This window comes from Xenopus tropicalis, chromosome 1 (assembly GCF_000004195.4).
Source record: "Xenopus tropicalis strain Nigerian chromosome 1, UCB_Xtro_10.0, whole genome shotgun sequence".
Classification (NCBI taxonomy): Eukaryota; Metazoa; Chordata; class Amphibia; order Anura; family Pipidae; genus Xenopus; species Xenopus tropicalis.
Window position 1 is genome coordinate 204,883,181 of NC_030677.2, and position 12,750 is coordinate 204,895,930.

Below are 12,750 nucleotides of genomic sequence, written 5' to 3' on the forward strand. Positions count from 1 at the left end.
ACAATGGTGCCATCAGGGGCTCATACTCAGGCAGGTACATACTCAATCAGGGGCTCATACTCAGGCAGGTACCTACTCAATCAGGGGCTCATACTCAGGCAGGTACATACTCAATCAGGGACTCATACTCAGGCAGGTACATACTCAATCAGGGGCTCATACTCAGGCAGGTACATACTCAATCAGGGACTCATACTCAGGCAGGTACATACTCAATCAGGGGCTCATACTCAAGCAGGTACATACTCAATCAGGGGCTCATACTCAGGCAGGTACATACTCAATCAGGGGCTCATACTCAGGCAGGTACATACTCAATCAGGGGCTCATACTCAGGCAGGTACATACTCAATCAGGGGCTCATACTCAGGCAGGTACCTACTCAATCAGGGACTCATACTCAGGCAGGTACATACTCAATCAGGGACTCATACTCAGGCAGGTACATACTCAATCAGGGGCTCATACTCAGGCAGGTACCTACTCAATCAGGGGCTCATACTCAGGCAGGTACATACTCAATCAGGGGCTCATACTCAGGCAGGTACATACTCAATCGGGCTCATACTCAGGCAGGTACCTACTCAATCAGGGGCTCATACTCAGGCAGATACATACTCAATCAGGGGCTCATACTCAGGCAGGTACATACTCAATCAGGGGCTCATACTCAGGCAGGTACATACTCAATCAGGGGCTCATACTCAGGCAGGTACATACTCAATCAGGGGCTCATACTCAGGCAGGTACATACTCAATCAGGGGCTCATACTCAAGCTTCCAGAGGCAGTGTAAGGTTGTAGGCAGGGAGGGTGGAAGGACCCGCCATGTTGTGCGAGTTTCAGCCTGAACCCACCTGGCCCGGGGCCAAGTAGACCAGTTGTGACACCCTTAGCAAGCACACTAATACGGAATGCTTTAGGCAGCCACACAAAGATATTTGGGTCAGGCCCAGACACACAAATCCAGATAAAACACAAGCACTTTGGCAGGCACCCAAGACAAAGATTACAAATCAGCTTTACTAATAATGATCTGAAGCACTGTTACCTTATCCCAAGCCTGTTCCCTACAGATACTACAGACACCCCCCTATTCCTGTAGGCAATTATGAATAATATATAGTATATCTATATATAGTATATAGTATCTGTAAAAATGTCCTCTTTATTTGAGCTCCTAGAAGATCCTCTCTGGTCCCTGTCCATGTTTAATATGAGGGGTGGGCGTGTCCTAACAGTCCCTGGCAGAGGCACAGTAGGAGGGGGATAGCCAATCACAGCCCTGCAGTCACACATGCAAAGACAGGCTTCAGTTCCCTATCAGGTCAGACTAGCTGCTGATTGGTTCCAATCCTACAGTGCAGGGTACTGAGTGCCGCCGGCCCCCCTGCACCACCTGGTAAAGGAGGCAGCAGGAAGTGGCCCAGGTGGGTTGGATTAGGGTTTGATGGGAATTTCTCAATAAATTAGTCTAAAACTTTTTAAAGAATTCTGTATTGTATGATATGAGTATGACGCACTGACACATTCCTGTTTTTTACACAACGGGGCATATTTATTATGCTGTGTAAAAAACAGCAAAAAAAAATTTGCCAAACATCGCCAGGCTTCGCTATCTAAGATACGGCGTAAAATCGGCGTAATTTTTTATGCGTTTTTTCTTCAACCGGAACTTAAAATAATGGCGTAAAATCTTCTCCGTTTATTTTACACTGTTTTTTTATGCCATTTTTTTCAGCGAATTTGTTTTACATAGCTTAATAAATATGCCCCAATATGTCCGCTTTAAGTTCCAGTACAGCTACACGGGGATTGGATAGACTGCAGGGTAAATTCTTCCGGCGTATCCAATTCGTGTTTAGCTGTACTGGGTCTTAAACTTTCAGAACATCTGCAGGTTAAGTATAACTCCCGGTATAGCTGCACAGAGATTGAATTGCTACGTTATTCTAGGACCAGTCCTGCCTGGTTTTTCTTCTTTGGAAAACTGGGCAGGCAGTTTTGACCTGGGCAGGCCTTCCAAAACCTGGGTTGTCCAAGTCAAAACTGGACAGGTGTCAACCCTACTGATGTGACATCACCCAGGCTGGTTACAGGCAGGAAAAGGAACTGATTGGCTGGGAGGCAAGAGAAAGGCTTGGTGCTTGCTAGAAGCCCCAGAGGAGCCAAATCCATGGGATGGTCAAGGAGAGGTTATAGAAGGGCCCCTGCTACAGCACCCAGCCAGAAGTGAAAGAGCTGCCAGTAATACTGATTGGATTTCTGTCAAAGGCGGCAGTGTGCTTGGCTTGGGAGAGGTCTAGAGCTCCAGCCATATAGAGAGAGTGTTCTGCTTCCTTCTCAGCTGCCTTTAGGTGCCTTTTGCCAGCCTTGTGTGTCCCCTGTGTGAGGTTTTGCACAAATGTGGGAGCAAATGCCTTGTCCAAAAGATGGTACTTTGGGGCAAATAGCACTACTTGTGGTATGACAATAACTGCTGGGGAAGGGACACATTGCCAGGGACTGAGCTGTATAATTGCATTGTCCATCCGGAGTGGACTGTGTAACTGTGGCACTTGAGAGACTGTGTCACAGATATTACAGCCCACGTGTCCCCATTGCAGGGTTTACATGGTTTGAATTTGTATGTAAGATTTATTGCTTATTTATCTTTATATAAAGTTAATCTTTGGCACTTCAAAGTCTGTGTGATTTATTTTCCTATTGGAATTCCCCTGAGGAGGCCCACTAAGTGGAGGCACTGGGCTGTCAACATGGGGGGTCAATGTGTGAAGCAACAGGCGGGTTGGTTATTGCCTTGGCCATAAGCACTTCTTGGCTCAGCTCTGGTTAGGAACATGCTTTTTATGGGGCGGCCATATTTGTGCAGGAATTCCTTAGCATTAGAAGCTATAACTTACAGGTTGAGAAGGGACAGTCAGGTCTGGTTTAGGGACTTCAAGTAAGATTACAAAAGCAGCCCTATCAGCGAAAAACATGACCTATAGGTAAGTTTTTGTGTAGATTCATATTTTTGGTCCACAATGTATCTTAATGTTGGTGAGAACTGACTAAGGAGGGGATTTGAACTGTTCAGTAGAGAGGGAGGTGACCCATCGTGACCATATGTCGTTATGATATTCTAGCTTATCTTCCAAAATGGCTGAGAGATGGTGCATAGATTGAATACATTTAAGTCTTTCTTTAACCATTGTTATAGAGAGGGGGGGGTTAACTAGTGTAGAGCTGCTAGTATTTAAATAGTAACATAGTAAGTTAGGTTGAAAAAAGACATACATCCATCACGTTCAACCATAAAAACCCCATCTGAAGCCTCTCTAATTTGCCCCAGAGGGGAAAAAATATCTTCCTGACTCCAAAATGGCAATTGGACCAGTCCCTGGATCAACTTGTACTGAGAGCTATCTCCCATAACCCTGTATTCCCTCACTTGTACTGAGAGCTATCTCCCCTACCCCTGTATTCCCTCACTTGTACTGAGAGCTATCCCCCCTACCCCTGTATTCCCTCACTTGTACTGAGAGCTATCCCCCCTACCCCTGTATTCCCTCACTTGTACTGAGAGCTATCCCCCTACCCCTGTATTCCCTCACTTGTACTGAGAGCTATCCCCCTACCCTGTATTCCCTCACTTGTACTGAGAGCTATCCCCCCTACCCCTGTATTCCCTCACTTGTACTGAGAGCTATCCCCCCTACCCCTGTATTCCCTCACTTGTACTGAGAGCTATCCCCCCTACCCCTGTATTCCCTCACTTGTACTGAGAGCTATCTCCCATACCCCTGTATTCCTCACTTGTACTGAGAGCTATCTCCCATACCCCTGTATTCCTCACTTGTACTGAGAGCTATCTCCCCTACCCCTGTATTCCCTCACTTGTACTGAGAGCTATCCCCCCTACCCCCTGTATTCCCTCACTTGTACTGAGAGCTATCCCCCCTACCCCTGTATTCCCTCACTTGTACTGAGAGCTATCTCCCCTACCCCTGTATTCCCTCACTTGTACTGAGAGCTATCCCCCCTACCCCTGTATTCCCTCACTTGTACTGAGAGCTATCTCCCATACCCCTGTATTCCCTCACTTGTACTGAGAGCTATCTCCCCTACCCTGTATTCCCTCACTTGTACTGAGAGCTATCTCCCATACCCCTGTATTCCCTCACTTGTACTGAGAGCTATCTCCCATACCCCTGTATTCCCTCACTTGTACTGAGAGCTATCTCCCATATCCCTGTATTCCCTCACTTGTACTGAGAGCTATCTCCCATACCCCTGTATTCCCTCACTTGTACTGAGAGCTATCTCCATAACCCTGTATTCCCTCACTTGTACTGAGAGCTATCCCCCCTACCCCTGTATTCCCTCACTTGTACTGAGAGCTATCTCCCCTACCCCTGTATTCCCTCACTTGTACTGAGAGCTATCTCCCCTACCCCTGTATTCCCTCACTTGTACTGAGAGCTATCTCCCATACCCCTGTATTCCCTCACTTGTACTGAGAGCTATCTCCCATAACCCTGTATTCCCTCACTTGTACTGAGAGCTATCCCCCCTACCCCTGTATTCCCTCACTTGTACTGAGAGCTATCTCCCCTACCCCTGTATTCCCTCACTTGTACTGAGAGCTATCCCCCCTACCTCTGTATTCCCTCACTTCTACTGAGAGCTATCCCCCTACCCCTGTATTCCCTCACTTGTACTGAGAGCTATCTCCCCTACCCTGTATTCCCTCACTTGTACTGAGAGCTATCCCCCATACCCCTGTATTCCCTCACTTGTACTGAGAGCTATCCCCCCTACCCCTGTATTCCCTCACTTGTACTGAGAGCTATCTCCCCTACCCCTGTATTCCCTCACTTGTACTGAGAGCTATCTCCCTACCCCTGTATTCCCTCACTTGTACTGAGAGCTATCTCCCTAACCCTGTATTCCCTCACTTGTACTGAGAGCTATCTCCCCTACCCCTGTATTCCCTCACTTGTACTGAGAGCTATCTCCCCTACCCCTGTATTCCCTCACTTGTACTGAGAGCTATCTCCCCTACCCCTGTATTCCCTCACTTGTACTGAGAGCTATCCCCCCTACCCCTGTAGTCCCTCACTTGTACTGAGAGCTATCCCCTCCCCTGTATCCCTCACTTGTCTGAGAGCTATCCCCTACCCTTATTCCCACTTGTACTGAGAGCTATCTCCCCTACCCCTGTATTCCCTCACTTGTACTGAGAGCTATCTCCCCTACCCCTGTATTCCCTCACTTGTACTGAGAGCTATCCCCCCTACCCCTGTATTCCCTCACTTGTACTGAGAGCTATCCCCCCTACCCCTGTATTCCCTCACTTGTACTGAGAGCTATCTCCCCTACCCCTGTATTCCCTCACTTGTACTGAGAGCTATCCCCCCTACCCCTGTATTCCCTCACTTGTACTGTGAGCTATCTCCCATAACCCTGTATTCCCTCACTTGTACTGAGAGCTATCTCCCCATACCCCTGTATTCCCTCACTTGTACTGAGAGCTATCTCCCCTACCCCTGTATTCCCTCACTTGTACTGAGAGCTATCTCCCCTACCCCTGTATTACCTCACTTGTACTGAGAGCTATCTCCCATACCCCTGTATTCCCTCACTTGTACTGAGAGCTATCTCCCCTACCCCTGTATTCCCTCACTTGTACTGAGAGCTATCTCCCCTACCCCTGTATTCCCTCACTTGTACTGAGAGCTATCCCCCTACCCCTGTATTCCCTCACTTGTACTGAGAGCTATCTCCCCTACCCCTGTATTCCCTCACTTGTACTGAGAGCTATCCCCCCTACCCCTGTATTCCCTCACTTGTACTGAGAGCTATCTCCCCTACCCTGTATTCCCTCACTTGTACTGAGAGCTATCCCCCTACCCCTGTATTCCCTCACTTGTACTGAGAGCTATCTCCCCTACCCCTGTATTCCTCACTTGTACTGAGAGCTATCTCCCCTACCCCTGTATTCCCTCACTTGTACTGAGAGCTATCCCCCTACCCCTGTATTCCCTCACTTGTACTGAGAGCTATCCCCCCTACCCTGTATTCCCTCACTTGTACTGAGAGCTATCCCCCTACCCCTGTATTCCTCACTTGTACTGAGAGCTATCCCCTACCCCTGTATTCCTCACTTGTACTGAGAGCTATCCCCCACCCTGTATTCCCTCACTTGTACTGAGAGCTATCCCCCCTACCCCTGTATTCCCTCACTTGTACTGAGAGCTATCCCCCTACCCCTGTATTCCCTCACTTGTACTGAGAGCTATCTCCCCTACCCCTGTATTCCCTCACTTGTACTGAGAGCTATCCCCCATACCCCTGTATTCCCTCACTTGTACTGAGAGCTATCCCCCATACCCCTGTATTCCCTCACTTGTACTGAGAGCTATCCCCCCTACCCCTGTATTCCCTCACTTGTACTGAGAGCTATCCCCCTACCCCTGTATTCCCTCACTTGTACTGAGAGCTATCTCCCCTACCCCTGTATTCCCTCACTTGTACTGAGAGCTATCCCCCCTACCCCTGTATTCCCTCACTTGTACTGAGAGCTATCTCCCCTACCCCTGTATTCCCTCACTTGTACTGAGAGCTATCCCCCCTACCCCTGTATTCCCTCACTTGTACTGAGAGCTATCCCCCTACCCCTGTATTCCCTCACTTGTACTGAGAGCTATCCCTCCCCCTACCTACCCCCCTGTATTCCCTCACTTGTACTGAGAGCTATCCCCCTACCCCTGTATTCCCTCACTTGTACTGAGAGCTATCTCCCCTACCCCTGTATTCCCTCACTTGTACTGAGAGCTTATCCCCCTACCCCTGTATTCCCTCACTTGTACTGAGAGCTATCCCCCTCACCCCTGTATTCCCTCACTTGTACTGAGAGCTATCTCCCCCTACCCTGTATTCCCTCACTTGTACTGAGAGCTATCTCCCCTACCCCTGTATTCCCTCACTTGTACTGAGAGCTATCCCCCATACCCCTGTATTCCCTCACTTGTACTGAGAGCTATCCCCCCTACCCCTGTATTCCCTCACTTGTACTGAGAGCTATCCCCTACCCCTGTATTCCCTCCTTGTACTGAGGCTATCCCCCTACCCCTGTATTCCCTCACTTGTACTGAGAGCTATCTCCCCCTACCCCTGTATTCCCTCACTTGTACTGAGAGCTATCCCCCCTACCCCTGTATTCCTCACTTGTACTGAGAGCTATCTCCCCTACCCCTGTATTCCCTCACTTGTACTGAGAGCTATCCCCCCTACCCCTGTATTCCCTCACTTGTCTGAGAGCTATCTCCCCTACCCCTGTATTCCCTCACTTGTACTGAGAGCTATCCCCCTACCCCTGTATTCCCTCACTTGTACTGAGAGCTATCCCCCTACCCCTGTATTCCCTCACTTGTACTGAGAGCTATCTCCCCTACCCCTGTATTCCCTCACTTGTACTGAGAGCTATCTCCCCTACCCCTGTATTCCCTCACTTGTACTGAGAGCTATCTCCCCTACCCCTGTATTCCCTCACTTGTACTGAGAGCTATCCCCCCTACCCCTGTATTCCCTCACTTGTACTGAGAGCTATCCCCCCTACCCCTGTATTCCCTCACTTGTACTGAGAGCTATCTCCCCTACCCCTGTATTCCCTCACTTGTACTGAGAGCTATCCCCCCTACCCCTGTATTCCCTCACTTGTACTGAGAGCTATCTCCCCTACCCCTGTATTCCCTCACTTGTACTGAGAGCTATCTCCCCATACCCCTGTATTCCCTCACTTGTACTGAGAGCTATCTCCCCTACCCCTGTATTCCCTCACTTGTACTGAGAGCTATCTCCCTATCCCCTGTATTCCCTCACTTGACTGAGAGCTATCTCCCCTACCCTGTATTCCCTCACTTGTACTGAGAAGCTATCCTCCTACCCCTGTATTCCCTCACTTGTACTGAGAGCTACTCCCCCTACCCCTGTATTCCCTCACTTGTTACTGAGAGCTATCCCCCCTACCCCTGTATTCCGCTCACTTGTACTGAGAGCTAGCTCCCTACCCGTTCCTCACTACGGCACCCCCCCCCTGTATTCCCTCACTTGTACTGAGAGCATCCCCCTACCCCTGTATTCCGCATCACTTTACTGAGAGCTATCTCCCCTACCCCTGTATTCCCTCACTTGTACTGAGAGCTATCCCCCTACCCCTGTATTCCCCACTTGTAACTTGAGAGCCTATCCCCCTAGCCCCTGATTCCCTCACTTGTACTGAGAGCTATCTCCCCATACCCCTGTATTCCTCACTTGTACTGAGAGCTATCCCCCCTACCCCCTGTATTCCCTCACTTGTTACTGAGAGCTATCTCCCCCTACCCCTGTATTCCCTCACTTGTTACCTGAGAGCTATCCCCCTACCCCTGTATTCCCTCACTTGTACTGAGAGCTATCTCCCCTACCCCTGTATTCCCTCACTTGTACTGAGAGCTATCTCCCCTACCCCTGTATTCCCTCACTTGTACTGAGAGCTATCCCCCTACCCCTGTATTCCTCACTTGTACTGAGAGCTATCCCCCCTACCCCTGTATTCCCTCACTTGTACTGAGAGCTATCCCCCCTACCCCTGTATTCCCTCACTTGTACTGAGAGCTACCCCCTCCCTCCTCTGGCTATCCCCCCCTGTATTCCCTCACTTGTACTGAGAGCTATCCCCCTACCCTGTATTCCCTTCACTTGTACTGAGAGCTATCCCCCTACCCCTGTATTCCCTCACTTGTACTGAGAGCTATCCCCCCTACCCCTGTATTCCCTCACTTGTACTGAGAGCTATCTCCCCTACCCCTGTATTCCCTCACTTGTACTGAGAGCTATCTCCCCTACCCCTGTATTCCCTCACTTGTACTGAGAGCTATCTCCCCTACCCCTGTATTCCCTCACTTGTACTGAGAGCTATCCCCCTACCCCTGTATTCCTCACTTGTACTGAGAGCTATCCCCCTACCCCTGTATTCCCTCACTTGTACTGAGAGCTATCTCCCCTACCCCTGTATTCCCTCACTTGTACTGAGAGCTATCCCCCTACCCTGTATTCCCTCACTTGTACTGAGAGCTATCCCCCCTACCCCTGTATTCCCTCACTTGTACTGAGAGCTATCCCCCCTACCCCTGTATTCCCTCACTTGTACTGAGAGCTATCCCCCTAACCCCTGTATTCCCTCACTGTACTGAGAGCTATCCCCTACCCCTGTATTCCATCACTTGTGCTGAGAGCTATCCCCCTACCCTGTATTCCTCACTTGTACTGAGAGCTATCCCCCTACCCCTGTATTCCCTCACTTGTACTGAGAGCTATCTCCCCATACCCCTGTATTCCCTCACTTGTACTGAGAGCTATCCCCCTACCCCTGTATTCCCTCACTTGTACTGAGAGCTATCTCCCCTACCCCTGTATTCCCTCACCCTCACTTGTACTGAGAGCTATCTCCCCTACCCCTGTATTCCCTCACTTGTACTGAGAGCTATCTCCCCTACCCCTGTATCCCACTTACTGAGAGCTATCCCCCTCCCCTGTATTCCCTCACTTGTACTGAGAGCTATCCCCCTACCCCTGTATTCCCTCACTTGTACTGAGAGCTATCCCCCTACCCCTGTATTCCCTCACTTGTACTGAGAGCTATCTCCCATAACCCTGTATTCCCTCACTTGTACTGAGAGCTATCTCCCCTACCCCTGTATTCCCTCACTTGTACTGAGAGCTATCCCCCCTACCCCTGGTATTCCTCACTTGTACTGAGAGCTATCCCCCCTACCCCTGTATTCCCTCACTTGTACTGAGAGCTATCTCCCCTACCCCTGTATTCCCTCACTTGTACTGAGAGCTATCCCCCTTACCCCTGTATTCCCTCACTTGTAACTGAGAGCTATCTCCCCTACCCTGTATTCCCTCACTTGTACTGAGAGCTATCCCCCTACCCCTGTATTCCCTCACTTGTACTGAGAGCTATCCCCTCCCTGTATTCCCTCACTTGTACTGAGAGCTATCTCCCCCCTACCCCCTGTATTCCCTCACTTGTACTGAGAGCTATCTCCCCTACCCCTGTTATTCCCTCACTTGTAACTGAGAGCTATCCCCCTACCCTGTATTCCTCACTTGTACTGAGAGCTATCTCCCCTACCCCTGTATTCCCTCACTTGTACTGAGAGCTATCTCCCCTACCCCTGTATTCCCTCACTTGTACTGAGAGCTATCCCCCTACCCTGTATTCCCTCACTTGTACTGAGAGCTATCTCCCCATACCGCTGTATTCCCTCACTTTGTACTGAGAGCTATCTCCCTAACCCCTGTATTCCTCACTTGTACTGAGAGGCTATCTCCCCTACCCTGTATTCCCTCACTTGTACTGAGAAGCTATCCCCCCTACCCCTGTATTCGCCTCACTTGTACTGAGAGCTATCCTCCCTACCCTGTATTTCCCTCACTTGTACTGAGAGCTATCCCCCTACCCCTGTATTCCCTCACTTGTACTGAGAGCTATCTCCCTACCCTGTATTCCCTCACTTGTACTGAGAGCTATCCCCCTACCCCTGTATTCCCTCACTTGTACTGAGAGCTATCCCCCCTACCCCTGTATTCCCTCACTTGTACTGAGAGCTATCTCCCCTACCCCTGTATTCCCTCACTTGTACTGAGAGCTATCCCCCCTACCCCTGTATTCCCTCACTTGTACTGAGAGCTATCTCCCCTACCCCTGTATTCCCTCACTTGTACTGAGAGCTATCTCCCCTACCCCTGTATTCCCTCACTTGTACTGAGAGCTATCTCCCCTACCCCTGTATTCCCTCACTTGTACTGAGAGCCCTGTATTCCCTCCCCTACCCCTGTATTCCCTCACTTGTACTGAGAGCTATCCCCCCTTACCCCTGTATTCCCTCACTTGTACTGAGAGCTATCTCCCCATACCCCTGTATTCCCTCACTTGTACTGAGAGCTATCTCCCCTACCCCTGTATTCCCTCACTTGTACTGAGAGCTATCCCCCTACCCCTGTATTCCCTCACTTGTACTGAGAGCTATCTCCCCTACCCCTGTATTCCCTCACTTGTACTGAGAGCTATCTCCCCTACCCCTGTATTCCCTCACTTGTACTGAGAGCTATCCCCCTACCCCTGTATTCCCTCACTTGTACTGAGAGCTATCTCCCTACCCCTGTATTCCCTCACTTGTACTGAGAGCTATCTCCCCCTACCCCTGTATTCCCTCACTTGTACTGAGAGCTATCCCCCCTACCCTGTATTCCCTCACTTGTACTGAGAGCTATCTCCCCTACCCCTGTATTCCCTCACTTGTACTGAGAGCTATCCCCCCCTACCCCTGTATTCCCTCACTTGTACTGAGAGCTATCCCCCTACCCCTGTATTCCCTCACTTGTACTGAGAGCTATCTCCCCTACCCCTGTATTCCCTCACTTGTACTGAGAGGCTATCCCCCTACCCCTGTATTCCCTCACTTGTACTGAGAGCTATCTCCCATACCCCTGTATTCCCTCACTTGTACTGAGAGCTATCCCCCTACCCTGTATTCCCTCACTTGACTGAGAGCTATCCCCCTACCCCTGTATTCCCTCACTTGTACTGAGAGCTATCCCCCCTACCCTGTATTCCCTCACTTGTACTGAGAGCTATCCCCCCTACCCCTGTATTCCCTCACTTGTACTGAGAGCTATCCCCCTACCCCTGTATTCCCTCACTTGTACTGAGAGCTATCCCCTACCCCTGTATTCCCTCACTTTGTACTGAGAGCTATCCCCCCTACCCCTGTATTCCCTCACTTGTACTGAGAGCTATCCCCCTACCCCTGTATTCCCTCACTTTGTACTGAGAGCTTTCCCCCTACCCCTGTATTCCCTCACTTGTACTGAGAGCTATCCCCTACCCCCTGTATTCCCTCACTTGTACTGAGAGCTATCTCCCCTACCCCTGTATTCCCTCACTTGTACTGAGAGCTATCCCCCCTACCCCTGTATTCCCTCACTTGTACTGAGAGCTATCTCCCATACCCCTGTATTCCCTCACTTGTACTGAGAGCTATCTCCCCTACCCCTGTATTCCCTCACTTGTACTGAGAGCTATCCCCCTCCCTGTATTCCTCACTTGTACTGAGAGCTATCCCCATACCCCTGTATTCCCTCACTTGTACTGAGAGCTATCCCCCCTACCCCTGTATTCCCTCACTTGTACTGAGAGCTATCTCCCATACCCCTGTATCCCTCACTTGTACTGAGAGCTATCCCCCCTACCCCTGTATTCCCTCACTTGTACTGAGAGCTATCTCCCATACCCCTGTATTCCCTCACTTGTACTGAGAGCTATCTCCCCTACCCCCTGTATTCCCTCACTTGTACTGAGAGCTATCTCCCCTACCCCTGTATTCCCTCACTTGTACTGAGAGCTATCCCCCTACCCCTGTATTCCCTCACTTGTACTGAGAGCTATCCCCCCTACCCCTGTATTCCCTCACTTGTACTGAGAGCTATCTCCCCTACCCCTGTATTCCCTCACTTGTACTGAGAGCTATCCCCCTACCCCCTGTATTCCCTCACTTGTACTGAGAGCTATCTCCCATACCCCTGTATTCCCTCACTTGTACTGAGAGCTATCTCCCCTACCCCTGTATTCCCTCACTTGTACTGAGAGCTATCTCCCATACCCCTGTATTCCCTCACTTGTACTGAGAGCTATCTCCCATACCCCTGTATTCCCTCA

General features: G+C 50.1%; 1 protein-coding gene across 1 annotated transcript in view; it reads left to right on the top strand.

The window, feature by feature from the left end:
• LOC100497580 (acyl-coenzyme A amino acid N-acyltransferase 1) overlaps positions 1-12,750 on the top strand; it is a 73,852-nt gene that overhangs the window by 41,985 nt on the left and 19,117 nt on the right. The window lies entirely within an intron of this gene.